This window comes from Sinohyriopsis cumingii, chromosome 9 (assembly GCF_028554795.1).
Source record: "Sinohyriopsis cumingii isolate HCF-2022 chromosome 9, ASM2855479v2, whole genome shotgun sequence".
NCBI classification, from domain to species: Eukaryota; Metazoa; Mollusca; class Bivalvia; order Unionida; family Unionidae; genus Sinohyriopsis; species Sinohyriopsis cumingii.
In genome coordinates this window covers 116,164,658-116,178,684 of record NC_142969.1, presented here as the reverse complement: position 1 = coordinate 116,178,684, position 14,027 = coordinate 116,164,658, and the positions used below count along the sequence as shown (strand labels likewise).

Sequence of the window (14,027 nt, the reverse complement as noted above, 5' to 3'; positions counted from 1 at the left end):
AAAACAATATACAAAACAATATATAAAACAACATATAAAACAAAACCGGAAAGGGAATTAAACATTCAAAATCCTATAAATATATGAAACCAGGGGCGCACTCAGGATTATTTTCGGAGGGAGGGGGGACAAACACATAGTGGTCAGCTATTAAGTTTTTCTGGTGGAGGCCAAAACATGTTTAGAGGTGAAATACGGACACCCGTGATGTGAAACAACAATCTAACGTATAGAATCATGAATACAAATCTAAATCACCAAACTCTATAATCTTTTCGATTACTTATATAAAAATTACCGATTTTCACATACTGAAGCACTATTTCACATTCCATACTACTACAAATATTTTTATTGGACGACACTGGTACAACTTGATGTGGTGTTCTGCTGTGTTTTGTGATGTTCTGCGGTGATCTGTGATGAAAAAACGCGCCCTCAAAAAAAGGGACTAACCCCCTGATGAACCATACTGTTACGTTACATCTACTTTGATTCATAGACCCTGTGTATATCATAATGTCGTGACGTTTGGATGCGATTATGGTTTATGCATTTGGCATGACTTTTGAGTATAAAAACACGCATTAAATGATTCGGGTGTTCATGCTACTCTACAAGAGTGATGCATACCTCAGGTTTCTATGTAAAACGTAACTCCCAATATTGGCAATAATTTCTTTTATACTTAAGTTGCGGCTAGCCAACAGTCAGTGTTGAATTTGGATAGCTCTCTCTCTCTCTCTCTCTCTCTCTCTCTTAATCTTGAAAAACTGAGATGTCCTTGGAAAGCATTTGAACAATTATAATATTTTCTTATGTCATAACTGGAGTTTGAGTACGCTACAAACGTGTCTATTGTAAACACATCAGCCTCAGTTCGACCGTATTTTCAAACAGTATAGCCAGCCATTCGATTATCTTTGAAACTCAAATGCATTCTCTCAATTTAACATAACTGAGAAGAATTAGACACTGCTGAAAAGTCGCAGTTTATGTCTTTCATGCATACCATATATGACGAATGGAGAAATATTAGAAACCATACCGAAACCATATATGTAGCTAAACATTTTCTATGATATAAGACAATACATGATCAAAGTTCAAATAATTAATTTAAGTGTACCCGAGTGTCGGCATAGAGGTTTACCACATTGTTACAAGTCTGCTACCTTGCTAACACTCCACCCATTCCACCTTTCATTTCAAGTACCTTCTGAACACAGACATTTCTTCACACGAACCTTCTGTTATTAAAATGCTTGCAAAAATATACGGCCAATTACGATAACAGGGCTTCATAATGAAAATTGTAATACAAGCAAATATACTTTTTAAAATTTTGGTTAGATAATTAGGGTAAACGCAATTCCTGTGATATCAGCATGAACATCGATATTTTTACACATCAAGGGACTTCAACACTGACCATTACATTCTGACATCAGGTGTAAAAGTCCTTATGCCACATACATGTAATAACATTTATTTGCACGGTGTAGTCAAAGAAAATGTGTTTAATGAAATACAAAGCAATAGTATATTAGTGTGTTAATTAGGTCAGGTATGCCTGTTCACATACCAAGGTAACTTGTCTAATTAAATAATTTTTTGTTGTTGTTGTGGTAAACATGGTTCAAAATAGTGCGTTCGGGCAGCCTTTATTGGGTGGGTGGAGGCAGACATCGTGTCACGGTGCTTGCATTTTTCGTTGGTGTTGACGCTAGAGGCACTGATGTATGAATCTGATTCAGTTAAAGCTTAGTCTTTTTATATTTATTTCTTTAGACACCATGTATAGTCTCTTCGATCCTGAGAGAGAGAGAGAGAGAGACAGAGAGAATGAGAGAGAGAGAGAGATGGAGAGAGAGATAGAGCTATTCATACCTTGATTGTTTTGCGTGAGTAATCCTTACTTTGTGTTAATCAGACTGTACGCTCATTCTTAAGTCCGGTTATTCTGGGACTTGCATATACATTTTAATCCCGATCTATGAGTTGATATTTACGTTTGGATATCATTATGCTACCATATCAGATATCTAAACAGAACTGTTCATCACCGTCAAACAGTACTTCACTGCTGCTGTAGAAATGATAATAAATCCTCCACAACACACCATAAACTCGTCTGCTATTATAAATTGCCCGCCACTGGAAATCGTCTGCTCAGTCAACTGACCCAGAGCACAGAAGCCTGCTCTCAACAACACGCCACAAGAAACACATGCTGCACCGTGTTCATCATCAAGAATCATTCAGAATTAGTCAATCACCAAATGATCGCTAACAAGTACTGATCCAACATAGCTACATGGCAGTATTAGTTTTGTCTTTCCGAAAGAACACCAAGGTTAGAAATACTGTCGTGTTTTAATAAGCCAGCTGGAGGCAAAAATCAATGATATGTTGTTTTTTTAGCTTTCTTGGAGGAAGTTAAGTTTTATTATTTAAATTAAAATTAAAGATCAAAATAACACGAGCTTATCACAGACGTTTATCGGAAAACTACTCTGGAAAACTTTAGTCTTTTAATTAAAAGTTGAACAGCCGGAGACGAGGCTTAGAATTAACAGTAATAACAACAAGACAACAACGCCAAAAATAAAAAATAAAAAAATAATAATATAAAAAAAATTGGGTAATTAAGAATTTGTTGCAAATATCTGAATTAATAACACCGCATTTATCCACATACGTAACGCACGATGAGCCAGTAGATACCTATTTAAGTCGTTCGCAGTCAAGCATAAAATATTTACAAACCATGTAACATCAATATTTCTCTCCAAGAGGGATTCGAAACCAATTGTCTTTGTAATAATGAGTAACGTTAAAACCGGTTGATCTACGTGTTTAAGCTCTAAATAATTTGCTTTTCGCTGAATAAATTAGGAAATCAAAACTGATTAAAGTGTCTCTCTTTGTTGTCATTTTCATCGTGTCTTCAAGGAATTCATTTGGTAGAGCGGTGGAGTCCTAATCCACTGGGCGTAAGTTTACTATCCGCCAGGACAGTTCTGATATAGCCAACGTATTAAAAGTGCAATAAATATCCCCACTTATAAAAAATACCATTTTCTTCTAAACTTAGCGTGTATAACCTGCCCTATTCATTCTTTTTCTTTCTCTTATTCTCTTTCATCACCAGATCCAATCGAAATATTGCTTCAGTACTGACAAGTCGACATTGTGGCACAAATTAAATCTGGCTACAAGATAGTGTTGGGTTGACAACGACGTAACAACGATAACCTGAGCCGTGTCATTGTCTGTAAAACTGCTGGATATCAGTACAACTTGCTTCAAATCGGTATGCAGTTGCACTTTGCTGACCCCAAATTATTACAAGGAAACATTAACCAATATTTTTAGAATAATTTGCATGTACTGTAGCACGATTGTAACATTTTTAGTCCAGGCTCCGTAGTCATAAAATTATTGATCAGTAAGCACAAAAATGAAATTATACTCAAAACTGCCAAAATTTGAAATAAAATCATCAGAGTTTCTCAACCGTGCTGGAACTTGGTATGTATGGACACATACAAACAATTAGAAAAACCGAAATTTATTTGTTATTGTACAATTTCTGAGAGTGAAGCAATAAAAGATCAAACGTTTGACGTCTGAGCACGAATTTTGTGCTCTTGCAGTTTCGTAACTACACAGCCAGAAGTTGAAAGTTTTTCTCTAGTACACTGGTAACTGTGTTGAGGAAATGCGTAGACCCTGTATAGTTGTTATTCTTGTGCAATAAATTACCAAAAATAAGTAAGTAAATAAAAATAAGTTACAAAATGCCCATTTTTAAATTATTTTTTAACATGACATTTTTTCTTGTAATTTATCTGCATCAATAACATTTAGCAGACTAAAATAAGTCTAACTATACTCTACAGGTCTATGAGTATAATTATACTCTACAGGTCTATGAGTATAACTCTAAACCACAGGTCTATGAGTATAACTCTAAACCACAGGTCTATGAGTATAACTCTAAACCACAGGTCTATGAGTATAACTATAATCCACAGGTCTACAAGTATAACTCTAATCCACAGGTATATGAGTATAACTATAATCTACAGGTCTATGAGCCTAACTATACAGGTCTATGAGTATAACTATACTCTACAGGTCTATGAGTATAACTCTAATCCACAGGTATATGAGGATAACTATACAGGTATATGAGTATAATTATACTTTAGAGGTCTATGTGTATACCTATACTCAATATGTATATGAGTATAACTCTAATCCACAGGTCTATGAGTATAACTCTAATCCACAGGTCTATGAGTATAACTATAATCTACAGGTCTAAGAGTATAACTATACTCTACAGGTCTATGAGTATAACTATACTCTACAGGTCTATGAGTATAACTCTAATCCACAGGTCTATGAGTATAACTATACTCTACAGATCCATTATTATAACTGTAATCCACAGGTTTATAAGCATAACTGTAATCCACAGGTCTATGAGTATAACTATAATCTACAGGTCTATGAGTATAGATATACTCTACAGGTCAATGAGTATAACTATAATCCACAGGTCTATGAGTATAACTATAATCCACAGGTCTATGAGTATAACTATAATCTACAGGTCAATGAGTAAAACTATACTCTACAGGTCTATGTGTATAACTGTACTCTACAGGCATATGAGTATAACTCTAATCCACAGGTCTATGATTATAAATCTAATCTACATGTCTATAATTATAACTCTAATCCACAGGACTATGAGTATAACTAAATTCTACAAGTCTGGGTATAACTCTAATCCACAGGTATATGAGTATAACTATACTGTACAGGTCTATGAGTATAACTATATTGTACAGGTCTATGAGTATAACTATACTCCACAGGTCTATGAGTATAACTATACTCTACATGTATATGAGCATGACTGTACTCTACAGGTCTATAACTATACTATACAGATCTATGCGTATAACTATAATCCACAGGTCTATGTCTATAACTATAATCCACAGGTCTATGAGTATAACTATACTCTACAGGTCTATGATACTCTACAGGTCTATGAGCATGACTGTACTCTACAGGTCTATGAGTATAACTATAATCTAATTAAAGGTACAGAATGAAACAATTTCCTATTTTTGAGCTACCGATGGAGTTTCGTGCTCTAACAGTTTGAAGAATACAAGGCATCACACAGAATTCTAGATTCGTTGAAAAAATGTTACACTCAAGCTCACATCCTCCAATTCAGATATATTACTTTGGAAATTTGACTGTCTTGATGAGGGTCTCAAGTTAAAAAAAAACTGCAAGTTATTGCATTTCTATTTATTCTAATTTAAATTACAGAGTATCAAGTTTTCGTCTATAAAGGTTTTTAAGAATACAGGATGACGTGACATGAACTGGCGTGGCTTAGCCACGTATTCTCCTACGTTGTTGAGCACGAAACTCGAGCTCGGGAGCAACGTCCCAAAATGCATACTGTTTGTAATTTGATCTGAATAAAGTTGGATTCGTAGGTTCAGAATCTCCCTAACTTGTGTCTGTGTACAAACAAGCTAAAGTTCAGTTACATAAGTACGCTCCAAAGTATAATATTTGATTTGTGGGTCTTGAGCTTGGGCTTGCTTGCTTCAAAGTGTTTCGAGAATGAGTGGTCTGGATTGGATCGGCGTATGCTTTTCTTCTTCTTTATTTTCAGAGTACAGCTGATGACAAACATAAAATAAACCGGAAGAAAGGGAAATTATAATTTTCTTTAAAACACATATATGATAGCCGTAATAGAGGGTGCTATCAAATAATAAGTTTATCCACCCCACTCCCAATGTGTTGATGTTTTGCTTACGTTGATTCATTAAGGAATATAAATTTCAGTGCGATTCAGTTTGTGTGAAGGAGCTAGAGTACATGTTGTATATTTATTTGAGATCAGTCTTATTTAGTAAAGTCAAATCCATCAAGCTGAACTCGTCACGACTATTAAATGCATTAGTCAGAACAATCTCAACTCTACCATAATAATTCCATATTCAGCGATTATACAGCTATCTCAGATGACCCACCGACAACTTTCGCAATACAATACTGCACACCAAAAATTTCTGCTGACCACTGACCAATCAGGTTCCACGAATCCAATGCAGCATTAAAAAATCTTCTTTTCTAAGAATGATTGCATAAACTTCCGGAGAACTCAGTATCGTTTTCAAGGAACCATAGTAGTTCAGCAGGTAGAACACCGGACTCTTATTCCAAGGATAGCCAGTTCGATACCCGCCCAGCCCAGTCCTTTGGTTGGTCCTAGGGAAAGACATTAGTTCCCATTTCTTCAGCATGACATAGCCAATAATGTGGTAATAGTGCCATTAAATCACCGTCACTTCCACCTCCAAAACATCATTATAAAGCATATATATATATATATATATATATATATATATATATATATATATATATATATATATATATATATATATATATATATATATATATATATATATATATATATATATATATATATATATAGATAGATAGATAGATAGATAGATAGATAGACGAGACGTGTCAAGTAATTTCTAACATGTACTAGCCTTGAAATTAGTTGACGAGTTTCATAAATTTCACTTGGAATGAACACAAATGTAAGATTATATTTATCATATGACGTTATATACTAATTTTATTTGACGAAACCGTAGAATAATATTCTAGTAAAATTACATTCAAATACATTCGGATGCTTCTACTTTACACGATCGCCTGTCCCCGTTTGCCACGTCATTATGTGTTACTATGTGTATCACATTTATAAAATATTATACAGAATCGAACTTTATATTTTACAGGATTCCGAAGTCGTGAAGCTTGGGAATCAACCGCAATAGTATTGATATGGGGCACTTTAGGGACAATGGGACTTACCTTTGAAATGGAGGGGAAAAATGATATAGACAATGGAAATTTAACATGCGAATGGTACATGGGGAATTTAACATAGGAATGGAACTTTAGGGACAATGGGAATTAAACATGGAAGACGTCACGGTGCTAGACACTAGGGGAAAATGACAACAGTGTTACAAGTGGTTGACCTCACTCGGGTAATTAATTAGCAACAGTGTTCGAGTTGATCTCAATACGCGCTACTCTAGGTAGGTATGGTAGGTATGACATGTTTATAGGGACAAAAGAGGTTATAGGAGTAGAAGAGTTTATAGAGACAAAGGTTTTACAGGGACTTAGGGTTTGATGGAAATAAACAAAACATAGATTTACACACATAAACACACTTACACAACATAAAGACAAAAGCATTTGATGGCAATATGCATATCTTTTCGAGGCAAGTGAGTGACGCTGTAAAGGACCTATTATTTCTTCTTTTGTTTCTTAAATTTATTCCACCAACTCCTCAGTTTGTCTAGGATTTTCCTTTCTTTTTCTCTTTCTTATGGATCCAGACTGGATGCCCCATATGTCTGAACTTTTGTTGTACCTTAATCCAGTTGTTATTTAACCTTTCTAAGTTTCCTTTATCTTCGTATTTTCCTTTTCCTTCTTCTCTTTTGCCCAGGTAGTTTTGATCTTTGTCACTTCTTCTTCTATGACTTCCCTTAAAAGCCTTTAAGTGCTGATTGAAACATACGTTCCCAATCTCACACTGCTTAGGATTGGGTAATACCAATCAACGGTGGCCTGTATCTTCTTTAAAACGTGCATCGCCTCTACCATCCAATCCACCGCCTCCATCGATTTTTCCATTCTACAATGTTGAAAGGTGAACATTACTTTCATCTTCATCTCTTCCTCATCCATCACTTTTTTCACAAGACCCCCTATCCCTGTTTAGGACTGACACTTATTTTGTCACATGGTGTAAGGTAACTGGGTAAAACCAATTCTTCTCTATCTTTTCTAAAACATACTCCACCTCCACCATCCAATGTTCATTTACGGAGCTCATTCTTGTAGGTGTTGACGAGTCAACGAGGAAAGCCAGACCGGCTAACGCTCTGCTTTATATGCCTGAAGCACCATCACGAAGGAAAACGTCCCTCACAAAAACTACGTATCACATACAAAACATCCAAAAGAGATAATATCGCAGATCTAAAGAAACTCTCTCTTCAACTCTTTACATCTTTACATACCAACACACTACTACATTCAATCACACTATTACAAAGAAAACACACTATACTCCATACCAACACCTTTTGGAGAAGGGAAAACTATTTTAAAGACATACCCAAAATAAATTACATACAATCACCAACATACCAGACACATACTATCACAGAAATAAAGCTAGTAAATGTTTATAGTCACACCATTAAATCCTTGCGTACAAACACACATTAGAGTAGGAAGCTCGGTGTTTTGTTGGGGAAAACACACACACACACACACACACACTCAGACCAAACGGGGAAGGGTTAAAAGAAAACTACATATAATTTCATAAACCCAATATTCATCACATAACAAAAAATATTATCCATCGCACCTCCTACACTACCCAACACCCCATAGATGCACAACCCAAAATTACCTGGATTAGCTTAAAGTGTTAGAACAGGAGATGAAATCGCACGCACACACACACACACATACACACACACACACACTATCTATACCATACGATACCCCATGCACACACTATACAAATCACCTTGCCTTATCTTAGATTTTAACAATAAAATCAAGTCTCACAAACCTACTATCCTTTACAAGATATAATTACTATACATCACACCATCTATACCATCCCACACCCATACACACTCTATCCAAAACGTCTTGTGTTACATACACACTCTATCCAAAACGTCTTCTGTTAGCTCAGAATGTAAGAGAATGAGACGAAATCACACAAACACAAACTACCACTTATACCATCACATAACCCATACATACACTATCTAAAACAATTTGTGCTAGCTTAGACAGTAAGCGAAGAAGATAAATCCAACAAAATCACACTCACACAACTTATATACCATCCCACACCTATGCCGAAAGAAGCATGACATTGAATGGTGATAATACCCATTGTCCCTTAAGTGCCCCATATAAATACTTGCAATACACAAACTTGACTTAATTAAAGCGAAGATCGTTCGCGTAATTCAATGGCAAGCTGCACAACTAGACGAATGCTGTTAAATATGAAATTCAATTCTTTTCTTATAATTGCAAATCTTAAGAAAAAAACAGAACTATATTTTAAAAATTGCTTACTAAATTTATAAAATTAGACAAGAAAGGTGCACTATTAATACAAATGGTTCTTTTCAGGTGTCGCATATCCTTACATAACGATTTTAATTCTTGTTTCAAAGGCTTGGTAAAATGAGTAATTATAGGGTGCATTGACCTAAATGATACTGTAGTACAAAGTTTGCATTATTATACGTTAGCCATGTTTGATCTCTTTACCTTTTTTTGCTATTAAATAATTCATGGAAAGTCTGCTGCAGTCTTAAATTGTGTCGATTTTGAAATGCAAGTGAGTAGTAAGAGTTTGAAACATGCAAAAGGAAATCATACAAAAGTAAACAATTGCTTTACACCCAGTCCATCAATTTGTCACACGCGTTGTTGAAAAGACTTGAACACTAGTTTGATTCCGTTGTAATATGTCTTACTATTGACCTCATACATTTTAAGTTCCGACTTGTCCACTGCATGTGTCGTGGGACCAGCCCGGTCCGATTCTGCGTAACGTGAATTAGATTATGCTAAATTATTTCCCCTCACAAATGATCAATACTCCTTTAGTATCATATGATATGTACTTACGGGCCTCGTTAGTCTGGTTCCCTGCTTAGCATGCTCCCTGCGTTGCCCTCCGCTATACTAGCGGAGGGCAACGCGGGGAGCATATTAAGCAGGGAACCAGACTAGGGCCTCGTGAGAGTTTATGGACCAGTCTGTCACGCAAGAAATGCATATGTGCCGAAGAAAAGGTGAGGTCCATACTGAGGTTGATTGACAGATGCACAAATTGCCATAACGATAACAACACCTTCCAGTTTTTGTTAATCATAACTCCGTCACGACTACATAATTAATATACATTTATGTAGAACATGTGATACATATTTCCGTACATTTCGGCAATATCAGAATACTGAAACAAGCAGCACACCATCTTATATTTTTCCTAGACTGCGTTAAATGAAACGAACACACTGAAGAATTGTAATTGCCAGATTATTTTAACATTCAGTTATGTAGGCACTGAGAAAAATAAACGAGATATTATTAATCGCCATTTCGTAGCTCTGCAGCATCGATTCGGATAGATATAAGGTAGTTGAAAAACTTTTATCCGTTGGAAATTTTGATATTGAAGAGAAAAATCATCTGGCAGAAGAATATTAATTACATTACTAGTTTCAGCTAGCGTTCAGTATACAAATCTGGGAGGGCGGTCACGTAAACAAATTTAAGCACACAGGAAATGAAAGTAGATCGAACGTATATGTCCTTTTATTGGTTTCTATGTTAACGTGTCGGCAATATGAAGGCTATTCAATATGGAAGACATAGATAGACAGACAGATAGATAGATAGATAGATAGATATTAATCATTTCCATTTATTGGATAAAAATAACTAAACGACGCTTCTGCTTTCTTTTGTTTGAGTCCTACTGTTCTCATAAAGAAAAACTGAACACATCTGATTCGGACCCTCACTTACTCCACTACAATCAGAACTATACAATTACTATCTCTGTTATACGACAGAAAGAAGAAATGAAGTATCCGTTCTAAACCCAGTAGAACCATTTCTAAATAATTTAACAATAGCCAGGTCCCATAGACCTGCAATAGATATATACTGTCTATATTTTAGGAATCAGGGCTGTATACTGTACTCCATGGCATAGCGTACGTTCCCTTGTGCATGTTTACCAGAAGATCCTTGCTTGGTACGACAACTAAAGTGTTTTCTGTCACACTACTGCAATAGTCTGTTTTATGTCACAACACTGCTATAGGCTGTTTTATGTCACAACACTGCTACAGGCTGTTTTCCGTCACTGGATTGTATACTGAAATTGATAGTTTTATATTCTATTTAAAATACTGAAAAACAGTGTATGTGCGTGGGCGCACGCATAAAATAAGAAGAGATGCTGAGCAAAGTACTTGGGGGAAAGAAAGAGGCACTTAAAAGAAATGGATGCAAACTAAAGCCATAGGCAGCTTCACCAACTCCTTGAAAGAATGTGATTTACGGACCTAAGCTGTTCTTTATTTTCGATGTCAGTTTGTCTCTTTTTGTGTTGTCTGTTACTAATGTCGCCTGAGGTGAGACTTACCTCATCCAATCTGTATTTGTCGGAATAACTATTTGTATGTGTCCTGTTTACACGCCCATTATTCCTAACGGCATTGAAGCTTTGCTTTGCATTAATTATGTGGATTCGCCATAGCTAAATCTAGCATTGGCGTCAATACATATAGTGATTCGTCTTAAGAAGCACAAAGATTCACTGAGAAAAAGTTCATATCCCAACTACTACAAAAGAAAAGGTCAAATTTTGATCTCTCTCTCTCTCTCTCTCTCTCTCTCTCTCTCTCTCTCCACTACGTAGTTCTGAAATTGTTTCGTATTTTGAATTATCTTTCACTACGAATAATTTAGATATGAATAACTTTCTAAGAAATGGAAACTTTGAAAAATACATTTCAAGTACTGATAAGGAAATGGGATAAATATTTGTTTTGAAGCATTTAAACATCTATCTTCTGATGCTTCATCATTTTTATTCTTTCTTTAAGAATTCAGCTTTGGGGTTTTGATATCATGCAAACGTTTACCAAATTGTTTGCAAACGTGGATCTTTTGATTTTCACGGCATAGTCTGTTTAGTTACTATGCAAAACAGTGTTTTCTTTTTCATTTGTATTTTGTTCACCTTCTGTTTAAACTACAATGACATTTGAAAAGGTAACTTTAGAATATTTCAAGAAGTTGATTAAATTAGTTGTAAATCATCATACCTGTTGCCTGAAATCATCATACCAAAGATAACGTGTTTATTAGATTAGTTGTAAGTCATCATACCAAAGGTAACGTGTTTATTAGATTAGGTGTAAGTCATCATACCAAAGGTAACGTGTACATAGTGTTACGAATCTTGCTCTTAATAAATGTAACAGAAAAATGTGAAACCAAGAATTTAAGTAATAAAAACAATCAACCTATTTTTATAAGTTACAAAGTGAAAATTTAAGAGACACGACAGTATTGGGAATGAAATCCCAAATAATCGCAAATACCCTGTCACAAGTCCATACATACAAAAAATCCCGTGTGAATTCCAATATTCTCGAATGTCCTGATGTACCGTAATGACGCTCTGCAGACTTACATTGAATGAGTTCACAAAAAGTCAACACTAAGGTGTTAATCCAAAGTCAATTAGCGCTTTATAAAATCCAATGAATAATTGAAATAAATAATACTTTTCCAATCACAACACAACAGAGCAATGCATTATTTATTTACCATTTCCCTAGTTATACACAGTTTCATCGTATATAGATACGAGTCATTTAAATCGACAATTACAATCAAATTGTACACAAGCCTGTTTCTAGAATTATTCTAAACCCAAAAGGACATGTCAACATCTTTTTTGTAACTTACAATCATGAACAAAAGTTAGCTATGTAAACATGTTTACCAGTGATTATTATCTTGAAATATATCTACAGTCATAAACAAAAGTGAAAGACACAATATAGATATACATAACAATAGTACAATATTTCAAAATGACCTATAATAGTGAAAATAATTTAAAATTATATTACTTAAATAAAATGGATGAATTTAAAGACCTGATCTATGTGTAAATGAATTAACTGAGTTTGTTGTTGTTGTTGTATGGTTTAACGCCATTTTTCAGCACAAGATAGGCTATTCATGGCGGCCAGTATAAATGGTGGAGGAAGAACCCGGGAAATCCCCGGAAAGAACCACCGACCCACGAGAAGCTACTGGCAAGCTTTCTCACATAACCACATTGGCCGAAATTAACTGAGTTTAATAAAACATTTTATTACTGTATATCATATATAATGGAATACGAAAATACAGACATATGAAAAAAAACAACTGAATAAGAAAGAATGCTCGAAAATTCATAGACCAATATAATGATAACCACAGATAAAGAAACCAAATATGCTAGAGTGATGAAAACCACAAATTACAGTCTGTAAGAAATAACATTCATATGTATTAAAGCAAGCTCAGACACAACGTTGGTCTACTTGCTAGTATATCGATTGTCTTTTTACCATAGTGAGTAGGGGCCCCGAGTGGCCGAGTGGTCTAAAGCGCTCACCGTTCCGGATCACTGCCATCTCACCTCTGTCTGCGTGGGTTCGAGGGAAAGCCTGCCAGTAGCTTCTCGTGGGTCGGTGGTTCTTCCCTGGGTTTTCCAGGGTTCTTCCTCCACCAGTTATACTGGCCGCCATGTATAGCCTATCTTGTACTGAAAAATGGCGTTAAACCCTAGAACAACAACAACAACAACAACAACAACCATAGTGAGTAATTTTTACATATTTATCATTTTGTTCTGTGTTCATGATTTTATGTATCTGATATCTGATGGTGAGAAAAAGGATATATTTTCATTGGTCAAATAATGGACAAATGATTGCAAGCGAAACCATTAAATATGATAACATGCTTTGGAGGAAAAAGAGAAGAGTAATGTTGAATCATTCAAGATGGCTAACTATATTATTAATGAGACATTGAACTGTATGTTGAAACCTGTTTCCTTGTAAGAACTTACAGCATACCGAGCATCTACCTCTGTTACGAGAACTAATGTAAAGTTTTGGTTAGATTCCAACAACAGTGGCTTACCGGGCAGGAAATCCGCTAGATTATGCAAAAGAAGCTTGTTGCATATAAGCAGCAGAACAATGTCAGTGTTGCCAGAACTGCTCAAGGTTGATGACGTTCTCTACCTC

The 14,027-nt window shown here is 35.3% G+C and overlaps 1 protein-coding gene across 1 annotated transcript in view; it reads right to left on the bottom strand.

Moving 5' to 3' along the window:
• LOC149792521 (liprin-beta-1-like) overlaps window positions 1-2,106 on the bottom strand; it is a 63,514-nt gene extending 61,408 nt beyond the window's left edge. Inside the window, exon 1 of the mRNA XM_089971148.1 lies at window positions 1,891-2,106. The gene's annotated coding sequence lies outside the window, so the exon portion shown is untranslated. The remainder of the gene's footprint in view (window positions 1-1,890) is intronic.
• Window positions 2,107-14,027: the final 11,921 nt, after the last annotated feature.